Source organism: Lissotriton helveticus, chromosome 3_1, assembly GCF_964261635.1.
Source record: "Lissotriton helveticus chromosome 3_1, aLisHel1.1, whole genome shotgun sequence".
Lineage (NCBI taxonomy): Eukaryota > Metazoa > Chordata > Amphibia > Caudata > Salamandridae > Lissotriton > Lissotriton helveticus.
Window position 1 is genome coordinate 2032660133 of NC_136061.1, and position 17370 is coordinate 2032677502.

A 17370-nucleotide genomic window follows, 5' to 3' on the forward strand; every position below is an offset into this window, starting at 1 on the left:
CCATATTAGTTCTTTGCGTTTCCAGAGCCGTATAGATATCATCAATCTTCTTATAGAAGAACTCTGATATGTTATCGCAAAGCTCCTGTGAGCCCACTACTGGATCCGGCACCTGAAGAGTACAAAGTGAGTCCACGATCTTAAATATCTCACTAGAAGAGGTAAGGGAAGTAGTGAGATTGGTAAAATATAGCTGTTTTTCTTTAATGACCGAGGACTTATAGTCAACTAGCAATTTCTTATGTAATTCCCTATCCTGTGGATCCCAGTTTTTCCTCCATTTCCTCTCTTGTCTTCTGCATCCCTGTCGTAGAAGTCTAAGAGATTCCGTATACCAGGGAGCAGTGGGTTTACGGCGCGCAGAGTATCTATAAGACAATGGAGCTAGTTCGTCCACCGCCCTGGAGATCGAATCAGAGAATAGTTCGGCTCCTTCATCCACATCCCCTGAAACAGAGTAGCTGTCATTGTTTATAAATGGTGCAACAGCATCATTCGTAAAGTTTTTAAAGCTCCTCTTTGGTCCTCTATTAAAATTGCAAGGATCAATCTTTCCTTCCAGAGAATAAGTCATCTGAAGAGGAATGGCGAGATGATCAGACCATACTAAGGATACCGGAGTGTCTACAGATAGTCTATCATCATTGGTAAAGACTCCGTCCAAAATATGGCCCGCCCGATGTGTAGGAGTCTTTACAAGTTGGATACAATCACAGGCCGCCAGCGCATCCACCAACCTGGTGGAATCATGGTCCTCCAAATTATCCAAATGGAAATTAAAGTCTCCAAGGATGGCCAGGCAAGGGTTACCGAAATATGGTTCAAGGATTCTAAGAAGATCCTCGGTAAATGATGCTCTGGAACCAGGGGGTCTATATAAAAGGATTCCAGAGAAGGAGACCGAAGGGGCACATAATATTGAAAAATGTAGGGCCTCAAAAGAGTCCGAGACTGAAGTCAGAGGTTTAATCGTACATTGCAAAGCAATACTGCAAAGAATGGCCAATCCACCTCCTCTTCGTCTGAGTCTGTCATATCGAAACAGATTGTACCCTTCAGGAATGGCCATTAAAAGATCGTGACCAGAGGACTCAGAAGCCCAAGTTTCAGTAACAAACATCCACTCCGGCTTCCTATCTGTCACAAACTCATGGAAGGCAATATTGTTCTTAATGATGGACCTAGCATTGATCAAAAATCCATTCTTTATTATTGGACTCTCAGAGGAGCTGAAGCTGCTCCTGTGTGCTGATAAGGGGAGCATAGGGGTGGATGTCAGAGTGTGTCTCCAACAGGTGGGAACCTTGGAGCTTTGATTTATATGCGGCCTCCCAGCCACGGGAGATGCACCACCCGGAAATTTGGGGCCACAGAGCTCCGAATCATGGAGTCTCAATGTGGAGGCATCCATGGAGGATTGACAAGCCGGATGTGCGAGTGGAGGCCCATTTGTGGGACTTGAAACATCTCAGACAGCAGCACATAACTGAAGCACACACTACAAGACCCACAAACCAAAGCGGACTCATTTGAGTCGCCCATTGGAGGGCTTATATTTTTATGTACGAGGTGTGGCCTCTATGCAAATATGACTGTGGGGCCACGGAGCTCCGAATCATGTGCACATCAGCGATATTTGCAAGGTTGTACTGCCCAGTGACACCCACTTTGCATCTCATTAGAGATGCAAAGGGAGGCTTCGGGTAAAAGGGTGCTAACATGCGCTAATGCATGTTAGCACCCACTTGTAAATAGGGCGAAAAGATTATCTCCACTTTTTTGGCTTTTAAAGCCAAAAAAAGCAGAGATAATGCCCTTGTTAATATGCCCCTTCGTTGTTTAGCTCACTTCGCCACCCCAGTTCAGACCGAGTCATATGCCAATCAGTCTTGACCCTGTTCCTCATTGGAACTGTCCAGCCTGAAGTGCCAAGAAACAAGCATCCTGGTACCGGTTTATTATTAATGTCCAGTGAATATCGTTTTGGAAATTAGCAGCCTTATTAGGTTAATGTGCAAGTAACATTTAAGTGCTTCTTTCTCCGAAAAACATGCCATGAAATTGTGTGCTGTCTTTATAACATTATAAAAAGATGTGCAATTTGGGGACAGTGCTCTTTCTAGTTGTACATATTTTTCAATAATGGTCTTGGCTGGCTATTTAAGTGCAGGATTCCCCCTTTCCTTTAAACTGACCTTAATTAATGTTTGCTGGATTGGAAAGTTAACAGGAGCCAGGATTTGGGCAAAAAAGATTCTATTATTCTTATGAAGCCAATGCAATGCAAACTTGCCAATGCAAACGCCTCTGTAAAAATGCCCAGCCTCTGGAAAAGCAGCATCACGTTCAGTAATTCAGAAGGGACATTGCCTTCACATTTGTAATACCAAAAACTACCACACTGCACCAGTTGTGCAGCAGCTCTGGGCTACAGGCTTGATAATGGAGTCTGTAAGTGGCTTCTAGAGGAAAGCTGACAAAACATGAATAAAACTGCCTTGGTGAAGGTTGCCTTTTGTCGTGACTTTTTCATTTTGTTTAATCTGTAGCACAATGAGCAGTGGCGTAGGAGTGGGGGAAGGGGGTGGGGGGCGACCCAGGCGGCACAAGTTTGGCGGCAGCCGCACGGCACTGGTGGCCGTTTCGACCGCGGCGGCCTTTATAATTTCATTGGGGACACTGTGTCCAATTTGAATTTTTGAATTTTAAAATATTTATACAGCGCGCGTACACCCAAAGGTTTCATGGCGCTACAGTAGGCAGAGTCTCTAAGGTCATGGAGCGGGGAGAGAAAATGAGGAGAATTTATGAGGGGAATGCTTTGGAAAAAAGAAAGGTTTTTAAGGCCTTTCGAAAGGGCTGGTATTGATTGGAAGTTCTGAGTTGCATCGGAAGGGAGTTCCAGAACACAGGGGCGAGGGTGGAGAATTTAGACCCTCCCCATTTCTTACGACGGAAGCGAGGAACTGTGAGTAGGTGGTGAGAAGAGGAGCGAAGTTCCCTGGGGGGGACATAAGGTATGATCTCCGAGGAAATAAAAGCAGGGGACCTGCCTAGCTGGGCCTGAAAGGCGAGACAGCCCACCTTAAAAAGGGAGCGTTCGCGCACAGGGAGCCAGTGCAGGGATTTCAAAAGGGGAGTGGCGTGATGGGATTTCGTCAGGTTGTATACCAAGCGCGCCGCTTGGTTTTGGACCAGCTGGAGACGACGTACGCTATAGGCTGGCATGCCATGGTAAAGAGCGTTGGCATAATCCAAGCGGGAAATGACCATGGCCAGTACAATAAGTTTCAGGGCTGTGAAGGAGAAGAAGCGGGAGACTTTACGGATAGTGCGGAGGGATAGAAAAGAGGAGGAAACCACCGAGCTCACCTGGGAGTGCATAGTGAGTTGATCATTGATTTTTATGCCCAGGGTTTTGACGGAGGAGGTAGGGGGTGGGGGAGGACCAAGTGAGGAGGGCCAGAAGAGGGGGGACCAGGGACTGGAGCAACCACCTGTCAGAACAAGCTCTGTCTTATCTGGATTTAGTTTCAGGTGGTTGTGATTCATCCAGTCCCGGATGAAAAGCATGGTGGATTGAAATTTGGATTTGGAGTCAGGGGAGTGAGACAGAGAAAAAATGAGCTGGAGGTCATCCGCATAATTGTATACGGAGACCTCCATCTGTTGAAGAGCAAAAATGAGGGGGGCTATATACAAATTAAACAGTAGGGGGGAAAGGGAGGAGCCCTGGGGGACCCCGCACACTACCTTCCGTGGTTCAGCCCAGAAGTCCCCCAGGCGAACTGCCTGGGTGCGTCCGCTTAGAAAGGAGGACAGCCAGACCAAGGCGGTGCCTCCGATCCCCGCCGCTCCGACACGGGAGAGTAAGATGGAGTGATCTACCGTGTCGAATGCGGCCGAGAGATCGAGTAGCACCAGGGCCTGGGGGATGCCAGTGTCCATTCCCTCTCTAAGGTTGTCCAGTACAGAAAGCACGACCGACTCGGTGGAGTGAGCCGGTCGAAAGCCGGCCTGACGGGGCGCCAGGATTCGATTTGCTTCCACGTAGGAAGATAGTGCTTTGATGACATGCCGCTCCAGGACTTTCCCTAGGAAGGGGAGGAGGGAGATGGGGCGGTAATTAGCAGGGACGGAAAGATCTGATCCAGGTTTTTTTAGAATGGGCAGGATTATGGCAGATTTGAGAGCGGGGGTGACCACGCCTTGGGCCAAGGAACTGTTAAGAAAGGTGAGGGGGGGTAGCGGACAGTTGGTGAAGACATGAGCAAGAATATGAGCAGGACAAGGGTCGTGAGGGGAGCCAGATTTGACCAGAGGGAGGAGGGAAAGGAAAGAATCTTCTGTTAAAGGAGGGAATGAGTGAAGGCGGGCGTCTGTCGGGGGACAAGGAGGGACTCGGAAAGAGGGGGAAGGGGGAGGAATATTGGCCCTGATTGTCGCAATTTTGTCCAAAAAGTAGGAGTTCAGGGTATCACAAAGAGGTTGAGAGGGGGAGGGTGTGAGGGTGGTTCGATCAGAGTATGCGAGTTTCTTAATGATGGCAAAAATTTCTCTGGATTTGTTCTCCGCAACTAGGATTTTGGAGGAGAAGTACTCTTTTTTGGTGGACAGTATGGATTTCTTATATTGCTGCAAAAGGGAAGTGTAGTGTGATTTAAGCTGAGGGCAGTACTGTCCAAGAATAAATTATAAAGGCCGCTGTGGCCGCAACGGGCCACCAGTGCCGTGCGCGGCCCAGTTTGAAAGTGCGTGCTACGTGCACCTGACCTGCTGACTGTTGTTTACTGCTAGTGCGCCAGTGGCAGTGACACAGTGCTTCCAAAATTACGGCCACGACGTCCCGCATTTGAATTTGCTGAGCTCAGCTCTTGACTGCTGGCCCACAGAACCGTCCCAGACTCCAGGGCTGTCAATCAATGTTGTAACGCGCGAGCGCTACCAATGACGGCCCTGGGCGATATTAAATGATTTAAATATTTTGGCCAGCCCTGCCCTCGCGATGAGAACGACGTAGCAATGATGCGTCACGCACTTCACCGCTATGCGCTCTCGCGCTCATTCTGGCTTGGAGCAGTCGGTGCAGTGCTGCTCTCTGGGCGATTTGCTGCCTCTGGAGACTGGTCTGGCTTTTGATTTAAGTTCGAACCAACCACCACTGCCTGGCATAGAGACCCTGGAGCGAGTCACGAGTCAGGTGGGGCTATTTAGTGAGTGACAGCATAGCTGCCAACAGGGCTTTAAGTTGGATGAAGAAACTGGGGGGTCTCTCAAAGGGGGGTTACCGATTTAGTTAAGGGCGTGGATTTAAAACACGCAAAAAATCTGTGTTTAGCATTGTGTGCCGCCTGACTTGTATTTTGCTGTGTCTGTCATTGCATCCAGATTTGTGATACAAGTAACATCATACCTACGCCCAGGCCCAGGCCCACCCAAGGATTGCCCTGGCCCACCCTAGGCCATTGAACTGGAAAATTAGTGTTTTTCATCCTAATGTCTCACAGGGGCTTGAATCTCCATTGTGCCCTGCAGCAATGTTTTATTTAATCATTAACTATTGATATGCTCTAGTTTCAGGCCTGGGGACAGGTGTGAAATCAGTAGGGATAGTAGCTGCTATGATGTGCAAATGAACCGCACAGCCATCCTGAACACTTTCACTCACTCACACTAAAGAGGCTGCAGGCTTCAATCACAAGGTACCTAGAAGCTGCAAAAAGTGATATGACAGAAACGCTTTGCAAAGTATTTCCTTTTCCCAATAAAGTTACTGAAAATGTGTTTATAATTAGCATATAGATTTACTCAGGTTTTTTAAAAAATGTCTTCCTACTCTGAGGCCATTACTAACTTGCAGTATTACATAAAAATAAATTAATGGCAAAAGTAAAACAAAAATATGTTTTATCTTTCGTTTGGCTACATGAAAAAAACATTCTACTCATCATTAATTCACACCACAATAATTTGTATGTCGAATGTTACAAGTGATAGAATGATTCATTGAGTAGGGACCTATGGGCAGGGCCACTGGAATTATGTGATTGCGCAGGCCTGGCATTTTTCGCGTAGCTATGGATTTGCCGCATTTGCCACATAATCCATTATCTTCTGCAAAATCTGCAGATTTTTAAAAAGGTTGTTTTTAGCTCAAATGGTTCAAAAGTTATAAAATTGCATTGGTGTGATGGTGCTGAGTGGAAGGTTCTTTCCTAAGGTTGACTGGTCACCTTCAGATTGTTTATTGCTATATCCAGATGTTAAACTGGTCCCAATGAAGTGCAATCTATGTCTAGTGTTAGCAAGCGTAAAAATATAAAAATAATGAACTAATACTATCACAAAATGTGCCGCATTATGCTGCATAGTTTGCTTTTTCTTGTTGCACAATTTAGTCAACACTGCTGCTTACTTTGAATAATAGCTTCAGCCTGAATTTTCCGCATCTACATTTTAAAGTTGTCACAAGCAAAGTCCTTCCCCTTTCCCAAAGCTAGAAGGGCAACAGAGAAAGCGATGTCAGTAGCTCTTTAGGTGGTGGTTATTGTCTTAAAAATTTCATGTATGTGCATGTATCTTGCATGTAACTTGCATGTTCGAGGTAACTATTGGCGGTGATAATACGTGTCTCTCGGACCTCTTCAAGTGCTCGCCGTCCTTTTTCCCCAGCACCCTCCCCCCCCCCAGGGACGGCAATCTGAGGGATAGCCCCGGGCGCCACAAGCTCTAGCTACGCCTCCGACAATGAGATGGGGTTTTATCAGCCAAGAACGGAAAATATTGTGAGATTTCACATACAATTTACTAGCATTAGGAAGTGAGACTCTTTTACTGAGATGTAATCAAAAGAAAAACACCTTTACCTGATCTTTTCCCCTTATCCTTCTTACATGGCATGAAATAGAAGTCGGCACATGGACCAAAAAGAGGCATACTAAGTTACAGCTCATTATATGATCTACTGTTGTCCAAGTATGATACATGTTTTACTTGTGGTCGACCTAATGGTTTAATTAATTATTGATCAAAATCAAACCACAATTTTTAGCCCATCACCTACAAAAGGATAATAATTATATTTATTTATGAATGCATTAATTTTAGATTATTTTATATGGGGCTGATAAAATTTCACACTTGATTCAAAGCTTTGCCAGGAAAGGGTTGGGGTGCCATTCACATTCAGGCTGATGAATGCTGTTAGACCTGGCACCATTGGCATGGGTCTCCCTTCCATTTTTGTTGCAGTTGCCTCATGTGTTTTGCTGGTGTTAGCTGCTCAGAGCACTGTGCCACTGCCAATCAGTGCCACAGTGCAAGTGCTCCCTGTATAAAGTGTATACATTGATTGAATTCCATGATTGGCTTATTTGGTTTACTGTCAGACCCCAGTAAAGTGCACCAGGAGTGCCCAGGGCTTGTAAATCCAAATGCTGCTAGTTGTGCCACCCACAGGAGCAGCCTGGTAAAATGTGTCCAAGGTCTGCCATTGCAGAACCTGCATGCAGTCTGGTACTGTCATGCTGACTGGGCTAGTGCACCCACTTGCCAGTCCCTAACCTTCCCTTAACTTCATATTAGTCACCCCTATGGTAGGCCCAAGGGCAGGGTGCATTGTAAGTATAAGGTAGGACAAGCCCTGATGTGTGTGGCATGTCCTAATTGTGAATTACAGCCATTTTCGTTTTTCACTATTGTAAGGCTACCTGTTCTCATAGGCCAGAATGGGCTGTTAGAATTGTTACATCCTATGATCCTAACAGACTCAGGGACCATGGTAGAAATTCGAGTTTAGTATGCCTGAACTCAGAATGATAAAATACATCTTTTAGTAAAGTTTATTTTAATGTTCTGTGTTTGCAAATACCACTTTTAGAAAGTTGGTATTTGCTTGCCTAACCTTTTCAGCCCGCCTCTGCTAGGATGTGTATCTGCTGTCTGGTTTCTGTGTGTGACAGGGCTGGAGAATTCCAGGAGACAGGCTGGGCAGCCAGGTGGTGAATAAGAAGATTACACCAGGATGGGTGGGAGGAGTGCCCCTTGACTCTGAATAGGGCTGTGCTCTGCCACCACAATGCTGGCTCCACCTCCTGTGGAGCGTCTGATGTCTCTGCCCTGCACACTGAAAAGACAAACCAGAGTCCTGTAAACAAAGTGCTCCAAAACTGGGCTGAACTGGGCAAAGGCCCCCTGGCCTGAAAGAACAAAAGATTTGTAGTATAAATATAGGAGCCCTGCTCCTAAGAAATTAGATCCTGCTTGAAACAAGAAGAACCTCTGCCCGACGAGAAGGAACTGGGAAAGCTGCAAGGAAGAGTACTGTTCCTAACCTGGGGGATTGGCCTGCAGTGCCTTGTGCCGCTGAAGCCGTAAGCAGAGTGCGCCTCCTAAAACCCTGTCCACCTTGAAGCCCGTGTCGTTGCCGCACTGCACCGTGTGTCTCCGCTCTCCTAAGAGCCGTAGCTCACACCGTACTACAACCAAGCCGCGCCGCACCTCACCCTGCTTCGCCCTCCCCCTATGAGCCGCACCGCTCGCTGCCTCCTGCCGCTATGGATTGAATCTCACCGTAAGGTTGAGTACGGCCCGTACGCTGCGGCGTACCAGCCGCCTTGCACCACGCTGTACAAAGAGGCCTCCCCGCGCGTGAAGGTACGGCTCGAATGCCGCATCGCACCGTGAACACTTCGAAGACCCGGACTGTCCGCCTCGCCTCCCCATGGCCCCCGCTCTACCCCTCGCACAGAGATGCTGCAACGAGCCGGGATTACAGCGCAGAGGGGTCTTCAACGCCCCGAGTACGCCTTCACTTCCCGTACGCCTCATTCGAGCCGGACTTCTCACAACTAAAGGTACAGTAATTCGACTCGCACCCCTGTGCGTATGCTTCGGACCGGGGAGTCCGCAACGCCTGTGCAGTCCCTTTAGACATTGTTTTCCACACTGTGAGAGACAGACAAGAGTGCGCGAAGCGCACAGAACAAGAGAATTACGCATTTTAAAGAACTCTTAGAATCCTAAACAGTATTGTGGCCTATTTTCACGTTATTGGGTCTTGTGCTAAGCCTTTATATAAAGAACACTTATTTTTAATCAAATCCTAGTGTGGTATCCCTTTTGTGGTGTTGTCATTGAGTTACTGTATGTGTTCACAAATGCTTAACCTGTAGCACGCTTCTGAGATAAGCTTTGTCTGCTTGCGCCACACTACCTAGAGGATGAGCAGGGGTTATTTTAGAGGGTGATCCCCTTATCCTGACTAGAGGAGAGGGTCACTGCTTGTCACAAGTACTTAACTGTGCTAACCAGAGACCCCCAAATCTAACAAATGCCATTTCTCCTCATCCGCAGAGGTGGTTTTCGGAATAGCTGATGCTGAGTTGGAGTATATTGCTCCAAATCTCAGTGGCGGCTCGCATAAGGCGTGAAGCGGGGGAGGGGCAGGGTGGAGAGTAGTAAACTTGGACACTTTCCGTTCCGTCGTATGTCTGAGTTGAATACCCCCCTGCCTATCCCTCCTCCGCCCCATTGCCCCGCAGCACGCCCTATGCGAGCCACCACTGCCAAAACCTCTGGATCTCCGCAGAGGAGAGAAAAGACGTAACATGACAGGCTCACCAACTGTCTTGGAGAGTACAGAAAATCTTTTTCCTACTCAGTAGTCTGCGGCAGTTTTGATATCATGTGTCTGCTAAATGCTTTTCAATGGATAGAGAGTGGGTGCAGAACACAGGCCGTGCCTGGGCATGGGTGACTTGGGCTCACTGTTGGGGCTGCCAACTTTCAGAGTGGGCGCGGTCTGAATACAAGTCATGCAGCAGGTTCCCTCCAACCTGGCAGACAGACTACACAGAAAAGTGCATATGGTAATTGTTTCTGTAGGCCTCGCTGCCACCCATGTTCATCTTGTCTTTAGATCTCTCCATCTTTCCTGCCCCTATCAACACTTGCCAATGATCATGGACGGCACAAGTCAGAGGTACGCGTAGGTACACAGAGCCCATTCACTATTTTTTTCAGGGAGGACGCCACTGAATTATGGTGAACTTGTCCGAGTGTAATTTTCAGACACAGGGACACAATCAGCAGCGCCTGCACGTTCTCTGCTTTCGTTTCATATTTTAGACTCCAGCTGGACCCATAAGGGGCATCAGCCCTCCTTTTATTCCACTATCCTGCATGGGAACTATCTGAGCCTACGAATGAAAAAGCGTGCCCCTCAAATTGGGGAACGTCCCCAGGTCACTACAGTGTCCCCTATTGGGGTTCAATAGTTCAATCCTTATTATTTACTGGAAAGGTTAAAAATAATCTTCTACTTGTTTTTGATCAAATTGTTTTATTTGTTGATTTTCATAATTCGAGTTGAAATTCACTTCAATATTATGTTGATTAATTATCCAAATACGTGTTATTACTTGGTCCAATGCATTTCGGCTATTTCAAGCCTTCATCAGGGAACATGTGTCTAGAAATAAATATGTGGATGTATAGTTTCAATACACGAGGATGCTTGAATACTAATTGGTAAACATAAAAGATATCAAGGTGAAGCAGTGTTGGAAAGTGCTCAGTGTTACCTTTTCTTCTAATCAATTAGTTTGTTCAGTGTGTTTGTTACAAAAGGTGTATCACAGACAATTTGGGTAAATGACGTGGTTCGTGACTGTTATCAATGAGTTATGGGCGGAGTGAATTTAAAACAAAAGTGGCTGTGAACGAAGGTGATAAAAAAATGTAAAACACACTGGTATCGTGCATGGTGCTCCGGGGTGTTGCATTCACGATAACTCAAACGGTTACTGGCTCGATATAGTGAACTAGGACGGGGATCCGATTAAGTGCTCCGGTCTGTTTAAGCAGTTAAAGACTAGGTGCAGTCAGCTCCCCCTTTGTCTGCCTTTTGGCATGTGATTTTAGGGTTGTTGGCTATTCTTTCTAGAATGCCAATTTCTTTTTGAGTAACGTTGCTATATTTAGGTTTTTTAGCGGTGAATGGGACCTGACACAGTTAACGTTTCCCAAGTAAGAATGCGCACTAAAGCAAGTTATCAATTTAACCGGCAAGTGGCGGATACCGTGTTTATATCTAGCGAGCATGCAACACTCCGATATATTTTATTCGGTTCACCCGGCGTCCACCGCCCTGACTGCACCTAGTCTTTAACTGCTTTGCTTATAGTTTCGACTGGTATTTATTTTCCTGCTTTTTTATCTCCTGCTTGCTAATGTCACTGCTGTAGTCTATTTTGCGATTCATGGCCTCCTTTTTTTCCTGCCTGCTGGTTTCCCGCTTCCTGCTTCCCGCCTCCCTCACAGCCCCTACCACCTCCTGAGACTACTTATGGAGGCCGCTGCATGGCCCCAGTGAGTTGGCCTGACCTTCCTGGATTGTGTGCCACTCCCCGATGCCTCTGCCTAGGGTAAGAGTCTATTGCCTCACTTCCCACCTTGTGACTCGAGACCTGCAAGGTTCGAAAACCCAATCCACCTCAGGGTAGCTGACTACTTATTTTCCTGCATATTATCTAATTTGGCATTTGCCATTCGGTATTACATTTGGTACTTGGTAATGATTTTAATATTAAATTCCTGCTGTGTATTTTATTTTATTTCCTGCTTGGTAGTTTTGACTGGTAGTTATTTTCCTGCTTTTATCTTCTGCTTGGTAATTTTATTGCTGTAGTCTGTATTGTAATCCCTGCCCACTCCTGCCATTTTCACCCGCCTGCTGGTTTCCGCTCCCTGCCTCCCCCACAGCCCTGTACAGCTCCCAGGACCACTTATAGAGGTCACTGTATGGCAGCTGAGTGGCCACACACCTGTCTGCACCCGTCTGTGCCTGTCAGAACCCATCTGTACCTGGACTGCGCTCAGCACCAGGACCTCTGGCCCTTATGCAACTCCCCACTACACCGCCAATGAGCTCCTGACCCTGGGCCCCAGACAACATAACATCTCCTGCTGTACTTCCTACCCTCAATTAACCGAAGAACCCTTGGCCGGCCATCACTGGCACTTCTCCTTCAACAGAGGACTGCCAGCCCGCAATGGACACCGCGCTGCTTATGCACAGAAGACCGCAATTTAACTGGAACCACTTCAATTCATCCTGCTCAACATATGTTCCCGCTGCAAACACGCAAAAGAAATGTCCCTATCCCTCAACATTGACTTCATCATTGAAACATGGCTCAACTCCTTCTCGAACCCCGACATCACAACTGCCGTACCCAACGGTCACAAGATGCTACACCAAGACCACACCAACAAGCACGGCGGAGGTATTGCCATCATATTCAAGGAAACCATCTGATGCACCATCACTAATGACAACTCCACACCGCTCATTGAACACCTCAACTTACAACTACAGGCCACCACCAAAACCATGACAGGAGGCACCCTCGTCTACAGACCCCCCAGGACCCCGACCAGCATTCTGCAACACTTTCTTTAAACTCAAGCCCCCCTTGCCATCGACTCCTACCACTATGTCCTACTTATCAACCACAATTTCTATGTCAACTACCCCAATGATGCCAACTCCACCTCCCACCAGGAAAACCTAAACAAAATTGACCTCATTCAACTTGTCACTAACCGACGCCCAAAGCTAGACACACACTCAACTCCATCTTTACCCCCAGCGACAGAATCAAAGTGCGCCACGTCACAGATCTCACCTGGAATGGCCACGCCATCATTCACTTCACAATCTCCGTCACCCAACACACTGCCGACAAGCAGCACAGCTCCTCTCACCACAGCTTGGGCAAGGTAAACAAGACACAGTGGACACAGGTCCTCAGAACCATTCAACCGGAAGCCTCATCAGACCTTGACCAGGCCACCCAGAACTGAATCACTTAGCTGAAACCAGCAAAAACCAACAAATCCTCAAAACAAGCCAGCTGGTAACCCAGAGCTCAGTACCACCAAGCACAACTGCTACTGAGTCGAGAAACGATGGCGCACCACAAGGAACCTCTCCTACAGAGCAGCTCACAAAGTGGCCCTCAACAACTACCACCTGCACATCGAAGAAGCCAAAAAAGCAGCCATCACAGCCTGCAACGACACTGCAACCAACCACATGTGGGAACTCTTCAAAATAGTCCAGGAATTCTCCAACCTGGGAGCCACAGAGAACACCATCCACCCCTCCCAAGAACACTGCAACACCCTCTCGGACTACTTCCACAGCAATATTGCCACCATCTACGACAACGTAGACCCTCCAACTGACCACTCTCAACCCCCCAGCGCACAATAGCTGAATGATCACCACCTGGTCTCCGCTCACCATTCACACCACCACAACCATCATTTCTTCAGTACACTCTGGGGCACTCACTGACCTCTGCCACCACTGTTTATTCAAACTCTGAACCAACCCTATCAGCACAGAACTCACCAGCATCATCAGCACCCCCATCTCCACAGCAGCCTTCCCAGTCGAATGGAAACGCGCAGAGGTCAGACAACTCCAAAAGAAACGCTCTGCCGACCACAGCGATCTAAAAAATTATCGACCAATCTTCCTACTCCCCTATCCGACCAAAAGCAGTTGAAAAAGCCATCAACCCACAGCTTATCAACTACCTGGATCAAAACCACCTTCTTGTCACCTCTCAATCAGGATTCCATGCCAACCACACCCCTGAGACCATGTGATCATTTCCACAGACATCATCAGAGCTCTCCTCAATTGCAGAGAAACAGGGCCCCTGATCTTCCTCAACCTATCCATTGCATTCAACACCGTCTCCCACCACACCCTCATCGATAGACTCTGCAAAATCGGCATACAGCAAAATGTCCTCAAGTGGATCACTTCCTTCCTCACAGGATGCACACAGAGCATCCAGCAGCCTCCCTTCACCTCTGAGCCCAAGGACATCATATGTGGTATATCCCAAGGATCATCCCTCAGCCCCACCCTGTTCAACACATACATGACCCCCCGTGCAGACGTCATCTGAGCCCACAGCACCAACATAATCTCCTATGCAGACAGCACTCAACTAATCCTCTCTCTCACGACGACTCCAGCAATGCCAAAACCATCTTCTGCGATGCCATGATCAACGTAGCCAACTGGATGAGAGGCAACTACCTCAAACTCAACTCTGACAAGATGGAAGTACTGATCTTTGGAAAGAACACCTCCATTTGGGACCACAGCTTGTGGCCAGCAGAACTCAGACTAACGCTTACACCGACAAACACCATGCATGCAACCTAGGCATTATCCTCAACAGCAAACTAACCATGAAATGGCAAGTCAGTTCAGTGATCTCTTCCTGCTACCACACTTTCCGCATGCTCCACAGAATCTTCAGCTGGATCCCTATCAACACCAGAAAGACAATCATACAGGCCCTCGACAACAGCCACCACAACTACAGCAATCCTCTCTATGCAGGCATCTCCACCCAGTTCCTCAGACGACTCCAGACTATACAGAACCCTGCAACCAGATTCATCCTGGACCTCCCCAAACAGACCCACATCACCTCCCTACCCCAAAACCTCCAGTGGCACCCCATAAATTAGAGATTCCAGTTCAAGATCCTCATGCACGCCTACAAAGCTGTACATGATTAAGAACCATCCTTTATCAACTATTGACTGAGCTTCCATCTACACACAAGACTACTGCACTCCTCCTCTCTGGCCCTCGTACACACCCTCCGCATCTGTTGCAGCAGGGTCGCTCCATCTCCTACATCACCACCAAGACCTTGAATGACCTGCCACTCCACCTCTGTACAGCACCCTTCCTATCAGCCTTCAGAAAGAAACTCAAAACCTGGCTCTTCGCTAGAGATACTGCACCCTCAGTGCCCATATACACCTATGGGTGATAGTGCTGAGCTGTACATATGCTGATTGATTGATTGATTGATTGATTGATTGATTGATTGACTTGCAGGAAGCTGGCAGGTTATCAGTGGCCAGATCATGAACGTGCACTGGAGATAGCAGAGCTGTGCACCTGATTTCCTGACGTTGCACTGTCTAAAGTGCATTCACTAAATTGGTAAATTATCTTTGTTAAATCATGAGCTGCAGATAGCATAGCTCATGAACAGTAATTTTGGCATAGGGCAGTGCAGCAAGGCAGCTTTCTGCACTGCCCAACACCAAAGTAAAAGGGCAAGAATGCACTGTATTTATTCAATACGGTGCATTCCTGCCCTTTCTCCATGTACTGGTGCCATTTCTGCAGCCTAGTGCCAACGTAGACACCCTTGCACCATAGTTTATATACATTGATTACTCAGCACAATCTTACACATTTCTCAACAGAAATAAGTTAAGAGATTCCTTATTTAACTATCAACAAAATGTAGCATGAATGCCCAGACTCCTTCTTCATCATTAAATGCTTAATTGACAGTTCTTTAAAAACATCTTGCAACCTGTAGCCAACACGTTTTGTCCTTACGGACTTCTTCAGGGCTACAAATACACACATAGAATGTGTACACTTTAAAATTTCCTACAGACTAATCAAAGCCCATCAAACATTTACACTGAGAAAAACAGAAAATCATTCCCCATTAAAAACCTTTCCACCCACTCCATTTTATACATTATGAAGTGGCCTCCAGTACCCTCTCAAAACACCTGTAACATTTCTTTGTGCAATGATTAATTTCCCCAGTCAAAGCCCATCACACATATACATTGTCAAGAGAACAAGAACATTCACCATTACACTCCTTCTACCTGCTGAGTTATATGTCTTGTAATGTGGCCTTCAGCAACCACTCAAACAATATATAATTTCACTGTGCAACAACTAATTTCATATTTCTTATTGGTTTTCATCTTGTCTTATGCTAAACTATTTATGCTTGTATACTGCCGTTGCATCATTGGTCTACGATATAGCAGAGGGTGAGAACCATGTTTTCAACATACCTTCAAGGAGAGCCCTTTAATTTCCAGCACTAGTAAAATTATTCAGCCTGATTCATGAAGGTAAATGCGCTCGCAAAAGGGCCAGATTCTCAGAATCTGGCCCTTTGCGAGTGCAATTTTTGCATTTGGGATTCATCATCCCAAATGCAAAAATCGCTAATAAAGAATTAGCAAATATGCGAGGATTAGCATTTAAGGAATCTCTATTAGAGATTCCTTAAATGCTATTCATGACACATTTAAAAATTGCGAATTAGCAATTTTGGGCCGCTATTTACCGAGAGGTCAGACCTCTCGGTAAATAGCAAAAACTTAGAAAAATGCTTTTAAAAGCATTTTTCTAAGTTGCATGTTGCACACACACATGTCCCTTGGACATGTGTGTGCGCAACACCTGTTTCAATTAGCATTTCAGGGGTGCTACAGGGTGTCCTTTGGACACCCCTGGCACCCTTAAAATCGCTATCTTATTTGCGAGTAGCAAATTGCTACTCGCAAATAAGGGATACTCCCCATTCATTCCTATGGGCCTTTTGGCCCATAGGAATGAATGGGGAGTTATTCCTTATTTGCGAGTAGCAATTTGCTACTCGCAAATAGAGAATATGTAGGAATCGCTATTTATTTAGCAATTCCTACATGAATACCGTTTTGCGAGTCCTCAATAGCGATTCGCTATGAATCGCTATTAGAGACTCGCAAAACGGTACCTTGATGAATCAGGCTGATTGTGCGGTCATCAACATTGCATGCTTTCGTGTTCAAGCAAGTTCCGTGTTATCCTGAAGCACACCTCTAATTATTTTGTCCTACAAGGGCTTATAAGCACCGTTGCTTTACAGTTTCATAAGTGCGTGTTTCTTTTATTCCAACCCCTATCTCCCCACTTGTAACAATAAAGTCATCAATACATGTATTAAGGACTACTATAGTCCACATGTTCAGCTGTAAAACATTGTTATGGCGCCTACATCAGAGAGTAACCCTTTGTGTTATAAAAGGGTGTGCTTATTCCGTCAGATATCAATGTTATATGGGGCGGGATTCTTCTGATTCCAAAAAGTAATGACGACATAAGTACGCATACACACATGCACACACATACACCAGTGTCTCTGAGAAAATCAAGCCATCTTTATATTAGAAAGGGAAGTGCCGTTCTCCGTTGTCTTACTGACACACAAGCCAAAGACATTGTTTGAATATCCTGAAAACCTCTATCTATAGAGCTTAATGAAGCACACACCACAGCCTTGGTGTCTTCCCAAAGATTAATCACATTCACATATGCACTGGCATCTCAACAATGCTCCTTCATCATTCCAGGGCACCGTATTCATCACTTATGAACTGCATAGAATAAGCCACAAAGGAGGCTGCCTGCCAGAGTATTTTTACTTCATCATAAAAAAAACAGCAAATCCTTAGTTTCCA

The 17370-nt window shown here is 46.4% G+C and overlaps 1 protein-coding gene across 1 annotated transcript in view; it reads right to left on the reverse strand.

Annotated features, from left to right (window-relative positions):
- Positions 1 to 17370, reverse strand: part of SV2B (synaptic vesicle glycoprotein 2B) — a 624280-nt gene that overhangs the window by 535714 nt on the left and 71196 nt on the right. The gene's annotated exons all lie outside the window — the stretch shown is intronic.